Here is a 17,653-nt window from a genome sequence, read left to right on the forward strand (position 1 = left end):
GCACTCCGCCAGTAGCGTCTGCCCGGATTTCAACTGCTGTGATCTGTCTACTCGTTAGAGCCAGTCAAATACTCCTAACAACTCCCCATAGTGCAGTCCTTCTAGAATGACCCTTACCTACTCTTGTTGTCACACTGCTGTTATGATTCAATCTCGTCACGCCTCGTTTTCCATTCATTACAACACAGTTAACAGTCAATGAGATCTATTGATATGATGTTCTCATATTCTTTGTACCAATGATTTGCCCTTTTTAAAAGTGCGAAAGATGGCGACAAACTGCATGTGCAAGTCCCCTCGACATGCTGTGTGGGCGAAAATTTGCAATAACAATGGACGCACTCAACGGTGTACTCACACAAATCTTCATCTAAGACGATTGCTTCTTACTATGCAGAAAATAGCTCGCATTAATATAAAATTTTAATCAAAGTACCACAGAGGTAATAAATTTGATTGATTAAAACAAATAATTATCATTGAATATAGCTATTACCAGGAACGCCTCAGCTGGTATTATACAACAAATGGTTGATTAAACCAAGAGGTAGTATCGTGACCCTAGCAGTATCCAATAAAAGAAAAATGTAAAAAACGGTATTTGTTTTTGCATCCTCATGGATCTACATTCGTGAGTTAAAAATAGGGCTGGAAATAATGAAAATGTCACAAATGTTCAGAACAATATATTCACAAACATCACGGAATGACAGCTACACCCAAGACTCTTCTTAGCCATTAATGAGAAAAATTGCTTCTTTCAAATTTAGCACGATATGTTACTCGCTACCACAGGATATCAGTAATTTATCTTCTCGCAGCAATAACGTCGGCTGCACAGAATTATACCGGAAGCTTTTGCCTCCAGATGGAAACCTGCTTAAAATTTAACACAATGTTCATTTCTTTCGGTGGCCAGGGGTTAGAGTTCCTGTTGAAGTAATAAACTGTTGCTTAGAAACTTTGTTTCTCCACATTGCCAGCCTGTCTTCCTCAGGACTTTTAGAGGCGCAGCGGAGCTGAGAAAACTTTTCCTCGTTTTCAGTAGCTGATTAGCTGGGGCATGGCCGTCCAGAACATGGCGTTTCTCCTCCTGAGCTCGTGGTCTTTCCTGCTGCAGGTAGTCTGTCAACGGGTTTTATTTGGTTCTGTTACTGAACAGCTATTGTAGGCTTCGCTGGAGCTTGGAAGCTTATGCTTTCACCGCTTTCGGCTGATAATGCAAAGTGCTACGCAAAAGCCTTGTTATACTGTGTTAGGGAGCCTTAGCCCATATCAACAAAGGATCTTCTCCGTATTTTTTGGAATGTGCCATCGATGATGTCACAAACTGAAAACTGCTCGTATCCTATTGGCTTCTAAGTCACATTCTTATTCCGCTTTCAGTCGAATAATATTTGTGTACACAACTTCATCATCTTTCTGTCATCAACAACTTCTGAAGGTTATGCCTTGTTGCTGCAACCAGTTCTCTGTTTTGTACCATTTTCTTTATTTCTTTACTGTTTTGACGTTTTGTTACATGCAATGGATATTCTACAATTTTCGTCTTCGGCCCCTTCCACTTATCCTTTCCCAAGCTCTCTGTCTCCAATACGTTTTGAAAAACTTATGACGTCTGAATAAATATCAAAAAAGTTACAGTCTAATTATTTGGGTTACTGTTATGAGCTTTAGTTGCTCACTGTTGTCTTTCAAACCATCTCCATTGGATTTTCTTTTTGTCCAGATGGTCCTCGTTTGCCCCCTCTAAAGCCACATTTCCATAGCTTCTATCAAGGGACGTATTCTAGCTTAAAAGGGCAACAACATTTTCACTCATGAAGACGTGTACTTTCTACTATACAGCCACTTCATTTATCTGTAAGACTCTGAATTAGAGTAGAATCAGTGCTGGAAGGTTAACTAACCTAAAGACTATATAAGCGCAAGCCGCTGAATAAACAGTACCGTGTAATAAACGGTTATAACCAGCAGAGACACAACAGTCATAAATGATGTAGTATTTGGAAAAACATTTGCTTGAAACAATATTTATTAATACATGTAGTAGTTACAGACTCGTATCTCCCAAAATATAAGTTACTGTGTTGTACGTACGTCCCTTATCCCTCACTGAAGTGCAAATGTGGAGTTTCAGTTAAGTGATAAAGTCATCTATCCACTTGCAGACCCTGCAAGACAAGCGTTCTGCATCACGGTTTGGTTTACGATTAAAGTTCAGAGAGCGTACGTTCCTAGATGAGACGTTCCTCCTACACATATCTCGCGGAAAGACCATGGAGATAAAATTAGAGAGATTCCGGCCGATACGGATGCTTCATGGCTTCCCGCGAACTATTCACGACTGGAACAGGAAAGTGAGGAAGTAACAGTGGTAAACAAAGAACCCTTCACCACATGCCGCAAGGTGAATTGTGGAGTATAGGTGTAGATGTAGAAACACAGAGGAATGGAACAGCTGATGGCTAAGATCTTGATAATATGATTGCTGTGGAGTTTGTGCTTGGACTACTGCATTGCTGAAAATGATGTAGCATTTTCACGTAACACCCTTGCCAAGTCTAAATGCTCTTCAGTGGCTATGTGTTTTAATCAATATATTGAAATTCCAAACACATACATCGATTATGACTAACGAAAGAACGTACGACAACACAGCAACTTGACCGGGTGTATTTTGTGCATTTATCGTGTCTACAAGTACTTTCGACTACATATTTTTACCTTAGATCATCCTGAAACAAATAATTTTAATATTTCAATTCAGAGCTCTAAACAAAGAAAAAAAGAGCAGGAAATGGGTAAAACTACTATTTAGAAAGTGATAATGTAGAGGTTTAGGTTTACGATATTATTTCGTAAACTTTCACGACTAGACCACATGGCTTTATAATTATGTATTTCGGCAACGCAGCGTGATTTGAGAGACGAAATAGGAGCCGACTCCATTAGCGATGTTTCCAACACTCGCTACCCATTAACGGAGAGTCTTCAATCCTGGCGCAGCCCATGACAGAGGCGCCATTTCAGCGCCATAGAATCGTTTTCTTACGTATCGTTCCACGTTCGATACATCACACAAATGACCCTAAGCTCTCTTGCATGTGAAAATTTAACGCTGTGTAACAGAGGCTCTCGCATTAATGGTATCGCCTTCAAGTCCCTATCAGAAATAAATGAACGAGAGAAATCGGCGTGCATCTGCTCGTGTTCGTATATATTAGAGCGAAACGTCGAAATGTTCACCACCTTGACTACCTCTCTTGAGGATAAGATTATCTACGTTAACGACTACAAAAGATGAACTTTATTCTGTAAAATACAGTATTAATCATTAAACTCATTTTAAAAAATGTATTTCTTTCCTCTTTCATGTTTCAGACATCGCCTAGCAATTTCTAAAGATTTGTTGAAGGAAGACCAAAGAGAAAAACTTCAAAAAAAGTCATATTTTAAAACGACCAATAGCTCCTGCTGAAATAAACATTTATCAATTAGCAATTTCTGTCAATCGATCATAATCCTAGGTGCCACAAAATTAGTTACGTCAGTCTGTGTGGAAAATTTCGTACTGTGCTGTCGAAAACAAAATAAAATATCATGCCGTATCACAGAAACTGCCGTCAACGGCGAAATGAATTAATAAAGTCAGTAGTATTAATAATAGTAAAGGTGGATTCCGAATGATAATGAATCCTTTTACAGGTCTATTAATTAGGCAACAGTGGCTAAACATTACGAGGAAAACTTAAAAAAGGTCACATATATTTCATTGACATGTTAGAGTAATGGAGGAAGACTTCCATTAGTGCTTACAGACTGTGAAACTCACGTTATAATGGCGTGCAATGAGGACCTGAAATTTTCCTAGAGCATTAAATCAGATAACGAAGTCGTACAGTTATCGTCTTAAATCTCATGCACACAAATAGGTCCAAAATTTCGACTGTGTAAATTTACAGATGGGCATAGCGACCGTAAGAGCGATATAGCATCACTATGGGTGTCATGCAATGTAAAGAAATATAGGAAGATATTTTTTTTTTAGTACGAGCAACACAAAACTGATTTCAGATTATCGTAGTATGCAACGTCAAATACACCGTCCAGTCACATTAATGTGACCACCTGTCAAATGCCTGAATAACTGTATTTTGTAAAGCGGCCCGCTGCGAAACGTGCAGGAAGAGAGTCAATGAGATTGCCAAAGATACTGACAGGGATGTGGAGCCATGCCAACACCAGTGCTGTGGCTAGCTGCGCTAGGTTTCTCGGTTGAGGATCCATGGCGCGGAAAGCCAAATCTATGTGGTGCCACATATTATTGATTGTATTTAAATCCGAACTATTTCGTGACCATGGGAAAACGATAAACTCATCTTGGTGATTTTTGAAATACGCACATCCACTGCAAACTGTGCATTGTTCTGCTGGTATATGAATCACGGTGAGGAAAAAGAAACTGCATGGAGGGATGCACATGGTACCCAAGCATAAATGAATACGTGTTTTGATCCGTTGTGCCTTTTAGAATGGCAAGATCATGCCACGAAACATTCCCCAGACCATAAAGCTCCCTCCTTGTTTGCTTTCAACCGTTTCACGCTGTACATGCCAACGGCCATCTGTCTGAAGGAACATTAAACGTGATTCAATTGAAAAGGCCACCTTTGCCTCTCAGTGGATGTCTAATGGCGACACTGACGTGCAAATTTCAGCCTTCATCACTGATGAACTGTAGTCAGCATAGTTGCATGAACCAGGCGTCAGCTACAGAGTTGCAACATTCGCTGAACGGTCATTTAGGAGATACTGTTGATAGCCCCTTGGGTCATCTAGGAGATCAATTGCTCAACAGTTTCACGTTTATTCGCCCATCCACACAGCCGTCATTCACCCGTGTCACCTGTGGTGCACCACAGTTGGCTCGGTGCCCATTTTGGATTGCGCTACTTTGCCATGCATCATATACTCAAACCATGGAGGCCATCAAATCGTTTACAAGCTTAGCTTCTCAGAAAACGCCACTCTAGTAGAACATTCTTGAGAGTTCTGGCGCAAAGTTTCTAGTAAAATTTGCAGGTTGCAAATGAAGAATCTAATTTGCAGTTTTCCCCAGCAAAATTCTACATAAATACAACATAAACAAAATGGATAACAAAGTTCAGTTATTTAAAAACTTACAAAATTATAGTAAAGGAAATTGTAATTGAATTACAAGAAAAATACAAAAAATTTTAAAATTTATTCAAAACCAATAACATGAATTGGGCGATCTTAATTTGTTTTTTTACCCCAATAAACAAATTGTAATTCTATAAATTTATCTAATATATCATAATCATCATTTGTAAAAATTTTAGTATAACAGTCTAGACATGCAACTTTATTTATCTTTTTTAAGTTCTCATAACTTAGTCAACTCTTCTCAACAACCATAATAAATTTTCAACACCACAATATATAATTTCATTGTTGTTTTTTGAGTAGTTAAATAATAATTCTTTAGACATATTAATTACATGAATAGGATAATCTTGAATAAAATTAAATGGACTTACATTTACATCCTTATTTAATTGAGATATTCTTTTAAAGTCTCTAAAAACATCATAAGCTTTTAAAAGTGGTTCAAGATTCCGTAATTCTTATGGGAAAACATCATTTCTTACATTTTTAACATAGATATTTTGTTTTTTAACATGAACAAATAAAGAAGAATCAAGTAACTGATTATTTTTTTGATTAGTTTGGAAAACAACGAAAATAAAGTAAGGAATATCAAATTCTTTAGAATTATAATAAATAGTAATATCTAGTCCAAAATTTCTTTCTCCCTGTAAACCAACAAATTCAATTGTTTGGAGTTTGAAGAAAAAAATTGAAATTCTTGAATTTTTAAGTCTTTCTTGTTCTAATACAAGTGAATATTCTGGTTTATATTTAACAACAAGAACACGAATTTCCATAATTTTTACAACAATTTTACATTGTTTTAGAAATGTAGAATTATCATTTTCTGTAATCCAGTGGAGAATAGGATATTCCTGATATTTTCTTAAATTCCAAGTAAAAATAACAGTTAAATCACCTTCAAACATAATTTCTTTATGATCTTTACAAAGTACACCAAATAATTCTAATGGATAAAGAATTTCACTTTGTTTAGTTTAATTCTTCCATTAGTAAGAATATGTTCTTCCATATTTCATTAATTCAAAAGGGAAGAAGTTAATCGAACTGAGTTGAAGAAGAAATAAATGGATGTTTGTTTCTTTATAAAATATTGATAACTTTTTTAACGGTAATAGCATCAAACAATTTTAAAATATAATTGTCAGTTAGTTTAACATTTGATTTTCCATCATATGCAGAAAAATCATTTCTATCTGTGTGAATAAAACCAAAAGTCATATAAAGTGAAAAATTTGTATGAATCCAACCATCACCAATTTCAACATTGATTTCAGTTTCCTTGTGAGGAAAAATTAAATTATTTTTTGTTTTCTGATTAATAGGAAACGAGCAATATTGATAACTTTCGATTTGGTTCATGATTTATTAAGGAAAAAAATTATTAATTGATTTCTATATCAGCTGTTACATAAGATCCATTGAAGTCAATTAAATTGTTATTTTCATCATTTCTAGTTATTTCTAAATTGTGGATAGAGTAGCGAAATCTGAATTTTTATAGGATGTTTTAGGTCATAAATTACAAGGCAGACCAAAAATCAGAATTAGTTTTAAATGAAGTAATACTATTAGTTTATCTACGAAAATAATAACTATTTTTAACAAACATTCTAACAGTCAAACTGAAATTTACGTTAATTAAAACAAATGCAATAATTTTAAGAACATCTTTAACAGCAGTTTGTTTTATTAGGTTCAATAATTTGATTATTAAATTCTAACAAACTTTCAATATTACTTTCCTTTATATCGATGTTTAATTTTTATCACTTTCAATAAAAATTCTGTTTAAAATTTTATCTCATTTAATATGATTACTTGATTTTTCAGATCAATAAATGTTTCAAAATTTTTCAAACTATATTGCCCAACAGGAATTTATATCGTTCCTCCATCACAGTAATATCTATTATTTTTAAATCTAATGTATGGAACTTAAAAAATTGAAGAAAACCAACTAGTGCAACACTTTTATAAGTTTCTGTTATTGGAACAGTTAATGTTTTTTTAAGAACAGAAAAAATTATGACTCAATTGAAATAATCTACTAATAAATATTTTTTAAAAATTATGTAAATAATTGACCGATTAGGAAACAGATATAGGAATTCCAGAAATGCAATTAAAAAGCAGACATGATAAACTTTATAAAATTCAAATCGATGAGGAATTACAAATCGAAGTGGTTGTGGGAAAACATATTAAAGATTGATAATTATAACTTAGCATCTGGATGCTGGATTGGGAAAAAATTAATCATTGGTTTGTGTTTTGAAAGTTTAGATCTTCTAAAATATCAAGAATTTATAAAAAAAGATATGATAATTTGAGGATAAAATTAATGAAAAGTTGTTAGTTTTATTCAAATTATTCCATTAGATGTATTTGGAATTAATTCAAATGCAAATTTTGATGAGTTCATCTTAAAAGTCAAGACAGAGTTAGAGAAAATTTTACTAGAGGAAGACATAAAGGAACAGATTGTTTTTATTTAACTCAAACATATTATAAAGTACCAAAAAATTACTAAGAGATGATTAAAATTTCTTAAAACATTTTTAGACAAGATGAGAAAAATATAAATCATATTTACCATGATTTTGTTAATGGAGATTTAAAATTTCCAGGATTTTAAGAAATATGTAGATTATATTGGAAAAAGTTAATCTGGTTATATAACAATAGATATGACAACAAAAATATTGAAGGTAAAAAGTACAAAATAGATTAAGAAGGTTTTAAAAGTAACATAAATAGTGAACATAAACATTGAACATAAACTTGAAATGTAAATATTGAGTATAAATATTAAATTTTAAATGTAGTACATAAATGTTGAATAAAAATATTGACATTAAATATAAACGATTACCATTTTTTTAATAAATGTGTGCAATATACGATCCAGAAGTTGTAAAAAAAAGCCAAATGAAATAAAAAAGTATAAGAACAATTAAAAGAAGGGTTTAAGAAATTAAAAAAACAACCAGAATATAAAATTTTTAGAAAGAAGATAACCAGTTATCTATATAATAGAAAAAATTAACCAAGCAATTGAAGGAGTAGGAGAAATAGTTTCAAAAGCAATCGAAGAAAATAGAGAAGTTGAAAAAGAAATGGTTCCTCATTATAAACACTACTTAGAAGAATTTAATGATATTCCATTAATTAAGGTATATAAAAGCTACAGTTTGACAGTACATCAAGTGATTAAAAAAATATCATAAAAAAGAAAGGTTATTAAAAGAAAATGAATAATGTTAAAAAATAAATATAGTTAAAAAAATATTAGAATTTGTTAATCATTGTGAAGACAATGTTTTTGGATTTAATCCTTTTGTTCAATTGATTGGTTGGTATGTTGGTTTTGGGGAAGGAGACCAGACAGCATGGTCATCGGTCTCATTGGATTAGGGAAGGATGGGGAAGGAAGTCGGCCGTGCCCTTTCAGAGGAACCATCCCGGCATTTGCCAGGAGTGATTTAGGGAAATCACAGAAAACCTAAATCAGGATGGCCGGATGCGGGATTGAACCGTCGTCCTCCCGAATGTGAGTCCAGTGTCTAACCACTGTGCCACCTCACTCGGTTGTTCAATTGAAATAAGTTGGAAAATTACCAGTAGAATTCAATGGTGATAAATAAAAATTGGTGAAAACGAATATGAAGGAACAGAGGGAAAAATGAACTAGAAAACAAATAACTATGGGTGATTTAGAAACAGAATTTATATCTCCTGATTTACAAATTAGGTTAGGACTTATTCGATTCAAAAGTTTTATATAATTAAAAAATCCTCATAAAATTTAATGAAGTAAAGGTATTAAAAATAAAGGTTTGAGAAGAACAACTGTTGAAGAATATGTTGTTAGCATTTCAGAAAGAAGTCTTGCCAAATCATTTGAAAAAGTTGGTGGAAGTTTAGAAAATAATATTCATAAAAATCAGTTGAATATATTTGGATGAATGATTTTAGAGATTTAATTGATACATTGACAGTAATTCATGGTGAAGAATTAGCAGGAAATAAAAATTAAATAATGAGTATGTTGGAATAACTCAGACGTTAACAAACACATTTAGTTGTTTTATTATTAATGATCCAAAATGAGTTTCATATTTAAATAGATTTTTGAATAATTTAACACAGTCATTCTGGAAAAGTAAAATGTGGAAAAGGTTTAGTTTTACTTTACTAAACAAATTGCCAATTGTAATGCATTTACCTGTGGTCCAGAAACAAAATCAGAAGAAAGATTAGTTACAAATGATAAAAAATTAATCCATTAGATGAAAAACGTAAAGTACACAGTAATTTTTATAGAAATAATACAGATTTAACAAAATAGACATGAAGCAGATAAATAGTTGCAGTTATGTGCAAAAGAAAGAATGTATACAGATGATTCGTCATTAGATAAAAAAATGCTCCAGCTCCAGGTAGAGCGATTAGGTATGGAAAACGAAAATTAGGAATGGGTTTACATGTTGGTAAAGATGAGTCGGCTTTGTAAAATATATTAAATTATTTTTTAATTTGTATAAATGAATAACTTTTTGACTGATTATACTTTTCTACCAAGAGGCAAAACCGTTTTTAAGTGATGTTCAAAAAAGAAAGAAAGAGAAAGAAACTGGTGGAAATTTACTTGTTTCATTAACCACTTTTCTTAGAAAAAAGACTGCTGAATATTTAACGGGCAAAAAAGAAACAAGACATGAAGTTGAACATTTACCACTTTTATTCAGTGCATTACCTTATTTAGCAACAAATAGTTCATCTGATGTGGAACTGCAGCAATTTGCAAATGCAATTTTGAATAAGAAAAAAAAGGATAAAGAATTAGAAGAACAAAATAGACATAATTTGCAAATATAAAAGGAAGGCAAAGGAGTAAGAAAATTTCAAAGAAATAATAAAAAAAATACTTAATTTTTACATAGAAGAAATAGTTAATCAATTAAAGACAGACGAATTACCTAATGAACAAAAAAATTTAGACTGTAAATTTAGATGCTTCTGATCATGTTGGAAGTCAGTGGATTTGTTATTATAAAAATAAAGATACAAAATTTGTAATTGTTTCATATGGAGAAAATAAACCTAAACAACTAGTTGACTATGTGGGAAAAACAGTTTTTCCTATAATATCGGAAGAATACATAAAGTCGATTAAGTAATCTTAGAACATTTGTGCTTATTTGTTTCAATATTTAAATTTACTAAATGGACCTTTCTGGAAATAAAGTCAACAACGTAATGGAAAAAATAAATGCCTTTCAATCATTAGATCCAAAAGTTAACAATGAATTATTTTAAAAAATCAATAATTTTCAGTGAGAGGACACTAAAAAATGTAAATGTAATTAAACAATTTCAAAAAGAATTAATTCAAAATTGTAAAGGAACTAATTATTATATTGTTTTTGAAGTAAAGAATAGTTAATATCAATGATCCACTTGATTTAGATACAGTTCGTAAAAGATATTCGGTATCAAGACTTTTAAAACCTAAAGAACAAAATGTAAATGTGTAAATGATGTTTCAAAATTATAATTCCGAGAAAGTAATTAAGAAAGGTTTATTTTATTATATCTCAAAAACAAATTTAACTTCATACTTAAATGATTTTAAAAAACTTTATTGTAAAGTATATGATAAGAAATTATTCAAATAACTTTTGTGACCAAAGGTGAACAAAAAATGTACACTTTCAATGAATACGATTTTAATCTTAATAAATTTCTTCTTGTTGGAAGCAAAAATCAACAGAGATTTAACCTTTCATGGTTTTGAAATTTTGATGAGTATTGTTGGCAAACTTTGAGTAACTCCTATAATCCAAGGAATAAAAACACTAACAAATCAAATTTTCCAAATATTACATTAAAAGTTTCTGCTTTAACTGTTCCAATACATGTAAAGATAATTATATATGGTGAAATAATTTAATTATTTTTTATTCTATAAACATGAAGAATCATAATCATATTTACTGTTGAAGTGCAAGAAGTTTAATGAAACACTTCAACGTCATAGATTAACAACTGCAAATGAAACTAAAAAAATAGATAATTAAAAATTCTGTAGGTGACAGTATAAATATTCAGGAACAAGTTATTAATGATTTATGTCAACCAATTACAAAAATTTTAAAAGAAAAAATGAAATTTCTTTTGGAATCTGATATTGTCAAAATGGATTCTGGCAACCTGAAAGTAATTTAAATAAAATAAAGAATATGAATTTTTAGTTACTGTTATAGACGTTTTTTCAAAATTTTCTTGGGCAATTCCAGTAATTGATAAAATGGGTAATAATATAAGTGCTTCTTTGGAAAAAACGTTTGTGTCAGGAAAACAAAAAAAATTGCAAACAGGGGGTAAAATCAACATTAATTCATTTTTCAACTCTTAGTGAATTAAAAGGAACTGTTAATGAACGATTTAAAACAACATCGAAAGAAAAAAAGGTGGACAAAAGTTGCTATTCAGGGAAAAAAATCAATGGATTGATTTAGTTTCGGAATTAATTCATGAATATAATAACACAATGCACTGAACTATAGAAATGTGATGCTAGATGTGCTTATCGAAACTGAAAAAATAGTATTGAAAACTGTTTATATAGCAAATTTGTTAGATACTGAAACTAAATATAAAATTGGTGATAAAGTAAGAATAAGTAAACTAAAGAGAATTTCAGAAAAAGTATATACAGGAAATTGATCTACAGAAATTTTTTGAACTGAAGATGTTATTCATTCAAATCCACTCACAAATTAATTGAAATATTTAAATGGAAAACAAAGAAAAGGAAGTTTTAATGAACAAGAACTAATGAAAGCGAATATACCAGAGGTTTACTTTGTTGAAAATGTTTTAAATAAGAAAGCTATTAAAGTTTATTTTAAATGCTTACATTTCGATAATTCAGAGTAATTTTTATGATGTTGACATAAAATTTTAGTTAGTCAACGAAACTTTAAACATGTTTGCTACTGAATATAAGTTTGACTATGCTTAGTGTTTCATTAAGGAAAATAGAGTTTATTTTGCTTTTCAAATAAAGGTTAACAAAAATTATTTAATGCCAACTCATATGAAGATCTTAAATTTTTGACTTGATGGAATCACATTGTTTCAATGAGTTTCGTTTATTACATGCACATATAAATTTTCATTGATGTTACTTCAAATTTGACTTATTTTATATTCTAAGTAATGTTTGTTAGTTTATTATAATTTCATATAACTGTTTTGGTGTATATCAAACCAAGTAATAATAGAATTTCGGTGGCAAACGTTTCATAAATTTTCTTTCATTGATTGATATAAATTTACTGAATTTGGTACGCAATTATTTCAAAAAATTTTTGAAACTTTAGATTTTTTTACTGATAATATATATTTGTATTTTCACATTTTCAAACTGTGTTCGAATAAGGTAATTATCATAATTAAAATCATGTGATCCTAAAATAACAAATTTTGGTCTTAAATTACGATCACTTAATTGAGGAACCATATTTTGTAATAATGTATTTATTCTTTCTTTTCTTTTAATAGTATTGCAATTGCATCAGGAATTGCTTCTCTGAAATATTCTATATTTTCATCTTTGAATTTATTTAATTTTTAAGTAATTTATTAGTTCTTTGTACACTTCTTTTATTTCTTTCTCAATTAAATATCCCCCTGTTTTCGAATCGATTGAAAAACATCACAAATCGCCCATTTAAAAATTTTTTTGCTTTTTCTTTTTTTAATTTTAAAATTAGAGAATAAATTCTTCCTTCATTGATAAAAATTGTTGAATTTTTTTTATTTTCTAAACCTCCAAATTGGAGTGTTTTAGCTTTTCTGATGTAATATTATCTCATTAATCAAATGCTTGAATACTTTATCTCTGTTTTTATATTTGGAGAGTTAAGCATCATACTTTCCTTGAACCTTGGACTATTATTTTCATCGGTAATTATTAAAGCATTTTTATCCTTTTGTACAAGTTTATTATATTTTAGATCAAAAAGCGACATCATGTGTATACAAAAAAATTATGTTTTTAATCTTTTAGTTTGGAAAAATTTTTTCGTTGTAAATGGAAAATGAAAATGAAATCGTTTGTCCAGTGCGCAATTAAGAAAAAGAGATTCATAAAAAAATTAAAATAACAAGACATAAATTTCCTTCAAAATTGTGGAAAAGAATATGAAAAATCTTCTGAATATATTCGTAACTGTGATCATTCATTTAAAATATAAAAAGATAAAGAATGAGTATCAAAAAGTTGAATGTTGTTGTGGAAAATGTGTAAATTTTATTTACCAAATCATCCAAAATTACCATTCATGATAGAATGTTAAGAAGCTAATTCTTTTATTATTATTACATCGCCTGTGCTGCTGTTTAAGTCTTGTAAGAAATCTTTTTATAATTTTTTATTTTATTTATATTTCTTTTGTATAAAGAATAAAATTTATTAGATTTGAAAAATGAGAATTAGCTTTTTTAAAGATAAGCAAATGAGTTTTGATAGTTCTTATTTATAAACAGTACAATTTATTAGCTTTAAAAAATTTTTAATGAGAAAATTTTCAATTTGCTTTATTCAATATAGGAAAGTGTGTTTTGATGTTTCCTATTGGTAAAGAACAAAATTTGTTAGATTTGAAAATGTTTTAATGAGAAAATGAGAGTTTTTTAGGACTAGGGAAATGAGAATTTTTGATTGGGGAAAAGAGGGAAATTAGATTCTTCGTTTGCAACCTGGAAACTTTACTCGAAAATTCACTTTGCACCAGAACTCTGAAAATTATACTACTCAGTCTCGGCCCCAACCCAATGATCATGCTCTTTTGGACATCAGATAAATTGCTCCATTTCCGCATTATTGCAACGACTGTATTATTTCACGCATCTCCACACACTTTCCTGCGACATATTTTATATATCCTCTACTGTTAGAGCTGCAACCTGCCATCTGTGAGTGGTTATTGCAAGTTGACGTCGAATATAGGCTGTGGTCACATTAATGTGACAGCACCATGTATGTATCAGAGACTGGATATGTGTGGTGCAAATGGATATAGTTCCAGAGTACAGACAGTGTAGTATGACTTAGATACTCTGATGGCCATTACTGTTTGAACATCATGAAGTACAGCCAACACCGAAACTTTATTTATTGAACATATACAATGCAGTAGAAAGAACAGATGACTTAAGTGACCGCCTCTCGCAGCAACAATGGCTCTGTTACGGCTGGGTATATAGTCAAACAAAGCTTGGATGACTCATGTGGCCTGTGTTGTTGTTGATCGCACCACTGTCAATGCGCCTCTATCTGCTGCAGCGTCGAGGAAAGCAGCAACAATGGTCGCCGTGATAATAGTCCGTGACGCTCCAGATTCGTCGCCATATCAGTCTGGATGCTCGCTGTGCTGCGAAAAAGCCCGTTTTCTGAATAAAGGTACGTGACGTGACTGTACTATCGTAGACAATCCAGCGAACAGTGTCTAACCTCTCGAGAGCTATTCGCGTAGCGTCGAGAACAGCCTTTATGGCAACCATTCTATATCCCCATAACACCAGTATTATCACAATCAAAAAGCGAAAAAATTCTCGGTAAAATTAACCGCAGTCGAGATAGGACTCTATCTTGCCGCTGTTGAATCACGAGACATGTTGGCAGGCGTTTCTCCTTTGTACACGACTCACAACACGATATTCTCACTGAAATGCGATTTCTGCATGAAAAGCGCTTTGTGCTATCTTTTCTTACATAGAGAAAGTTAATGGCGTTCCTTTTACTATATTTGTTCGGTTTTGGTAAAGTGTGAAACATTTACATATCCAAGCACATACATGGTCCAGTCACAGTGACATAACCACCACCTATGTTCAATATTTACGAGCAATAACCACTCGCATACCGCGGGTGACAGCACTAGTAGTGGAGAGTTTATATAGGGAACTGGGGGGACGTGGAAACAGTGCAGTGGTTCTTGCAGTGCGGGAATGAGCAATTTATCTGAAGTCCAAAGGGCATGATCATTGACTTTTGGCAAAGGGTGGAAGCATTTCTAAAATGACTAAGTTTGTAAACTCTTTGCGTGCCGCCAAGGGTAAAGAACAGTGCGCACGACAAAATGATGTTATCTAGAACGGGCACCGAAGCAACTGTGATTTACCACGGGTCCTAGATGATGGTGGTGAACGACGACTGCGGAGGTGTGTTCGGGTGAATAGACGTGCAACTGTTGAACAGGTGACCGCCCAGATGAACCAAGAGGCTACCAACAGTGTCTACTCAACGATCGTCCAGCGAACGTTGCCGCGTATGGGCTCCGCAGCAGGCACCTGGCTCATGCACCTATATTGACTGCTGTTCATCGAAAACGAAGGCTGGAATTTGTACGCCATTACCGCAAACTGGACGTCAACTGAGTGGCGACAGGAAGCCTTTTCAGATGAAAAACGTTTCATGCGTCATCAGATAAATGGCCGTCAGCGCGTACGGCGTGAAAAGTCTGAGCGCAAACACAGGAGGAAGCGTTATGGTCTGGGGAATGCTCCCTGGGTGATCTCGTCCTTCTGGAAGGCACAATACATCAAGACAAGTATGCATCTATCCCTGGTGACCATGTCCACATCCAGATGCAGTTGGGTTTTCTTCGGCACGATGGCATTTACTAGCAGCACAGTGCAACTTTTCACACAGCTCGTAGTGTACGTGCATTTCTCGAAGAGTACCATACGAGTTTGCCGTACTTCCCTGGTCACCAAACTTCCCAGATGTAAACCCAATCGGTTCCTGTAAGACCACCTCGATGTGCCTGTTTGCTCTAAGAATCCTCAACGGAGACGCCTAGCGCAGCTGACACATGAGTCATCATTGTTCCACAACCTTGTCGGTACCTTCTAGGATCTCATTGAGGTCCTCCAGTTTCCTGGATGTCTCGCAGCGGTCAGTGCTGCAAAAGTTCGTTATTAACGCTTTTGACAGATGGTCACATTAACGTGACTTCAGAGTGTAGTACCCTTTATGCTAATTTGACGTTTGCTGCATGCCATTTTCGTAACGTTGTAATTTTAACGGTCAGAAATGTAGATGTGTTACGAGCAAAACTGATGTTTGGGAAAGACACAGTGTGGTTCAAGAGCCGCGTTAAAAAGCTGCTATCAAAAAATATAGCTTCATAACAAATTTAAATGGAACCAACATCTTGTAGATGAACAAAAATCGAAAGAAGCGTAAATGAGAGTAAGAAAAGTCACGTGTTATGCCTTCAACGGATTTCAGGGTAAATTTCTGTGTACCACTCCGACAGAAGACCTTAAGCCAGTAAACGGATCAAACCTATCTCTCAAGCTACATCTGTCAAGTTACTTTCTATACCGACACTGAAGCAAACGATGACAGAGAAAAGTCCGAAATAATAAAACAAGTTTTCGTAAACTTTTTCACTGAGGAAAAACGTATGGTACTTCGTCACCTGATTCCTCGCACAAACATAAAAATGACAGATATCGTAATAATAGATCATGGGGTAGAAAATCAGGAAAATCGCTCACTAGAGAAGGGATGACTGGATCTGACGACATACCTATATGATTATACATAGTGTGTGCTATACAACTGGTTCTTCAACTGGCAGCAACCTGTCATAGGTCAATGGAGAATCTACAAGTGAAAAATGCGCGGGTCATTTCGTATATCTCTGACGCCAGTCTGTTGTGAAATTTTGAAATACGTTTTACCATCATGTTTTATGATCACTCTGGACACCGAAAAACATATCTGTAGTAATCAACGGATTCTGCAAACAACGTTGCTGTCAAACGAAGCTGAGTCCGATTCGTCGACGAGATAAACTACACTCCTGGAAACGGAAAAAAGAACACATTGACACCGGTGTGTCAGACCCACCATACTTGCTCCGGACACTGCGAGAGGGCTGTACAAGCAATGATCACACGCACGGCACAGCGGACACACCAGGAACCGCGGTGTTGGCCGTCGAATGGCGCTAGCTGCGCAGCATTTGTGCACCGCCGCCGTCAGTGTCAGCCAGTTTGCCGTGGCATACGGAGCTCCATCGCAGTCTTTAACACTGGTAGCATGCCGCGACAGCGTGGACGTGAACCGTATGTGCAGTTGACGGACTTTGAGCGAGGGCGTATAGTGGGCATGCGGGAGGCCGGGTGGACGTACCACCGAATTGCTCAACACGTGGGGCGTGAGGTCTCCACAGTACATCGATGTTGTCGCCAGTGGTCGGCGGAAGGTGCACGTGCCCGTCGACCTGGGACCGGACCGCAGCGACGCACGGATGCACGCCAAGACCGTAGGATCCTACGCAGTGCCGTAGGGGACCGCACCGCCACTTCCCAGCAAATTAGGGACACTGTTGCTCCTGGGGTATCGGCGAGGACCATTCGCAACCGTCTC

The 17,653-nt window shown here is 33.8% G+C and overlaps 1 protein-coding gene across 1 annotated transcript in view; it reads right to left on the reverse strand.

Annotated features, from left to right (window-relative positions):
* LOC126249384 (ly6/PLAUR domain-containing protein 6B-like) overlaps positions 1-17,653 on the reverse strand; it is a 397,877-nt gene that overhangs the window by 229,800 nt on the left and 150,424 nt on the right. The gene's annotated exons all lie outside the window — the stretch shown is intronic.

Source organism: Schistocerca nitens, chromosome 3 (assembly GCF_023898315.1).
Source record: "Schistocerca nitens isolate TAMUIC-IGC-003100 chromosome 3, iqSchNite1.1, whole genome shotgun sequence".
NCBI lineage: Eukaryota > Metazoa > Arthropoda > Insecta > Orthoptera > Acrididae > Schistocerca > Schistocerca nitens.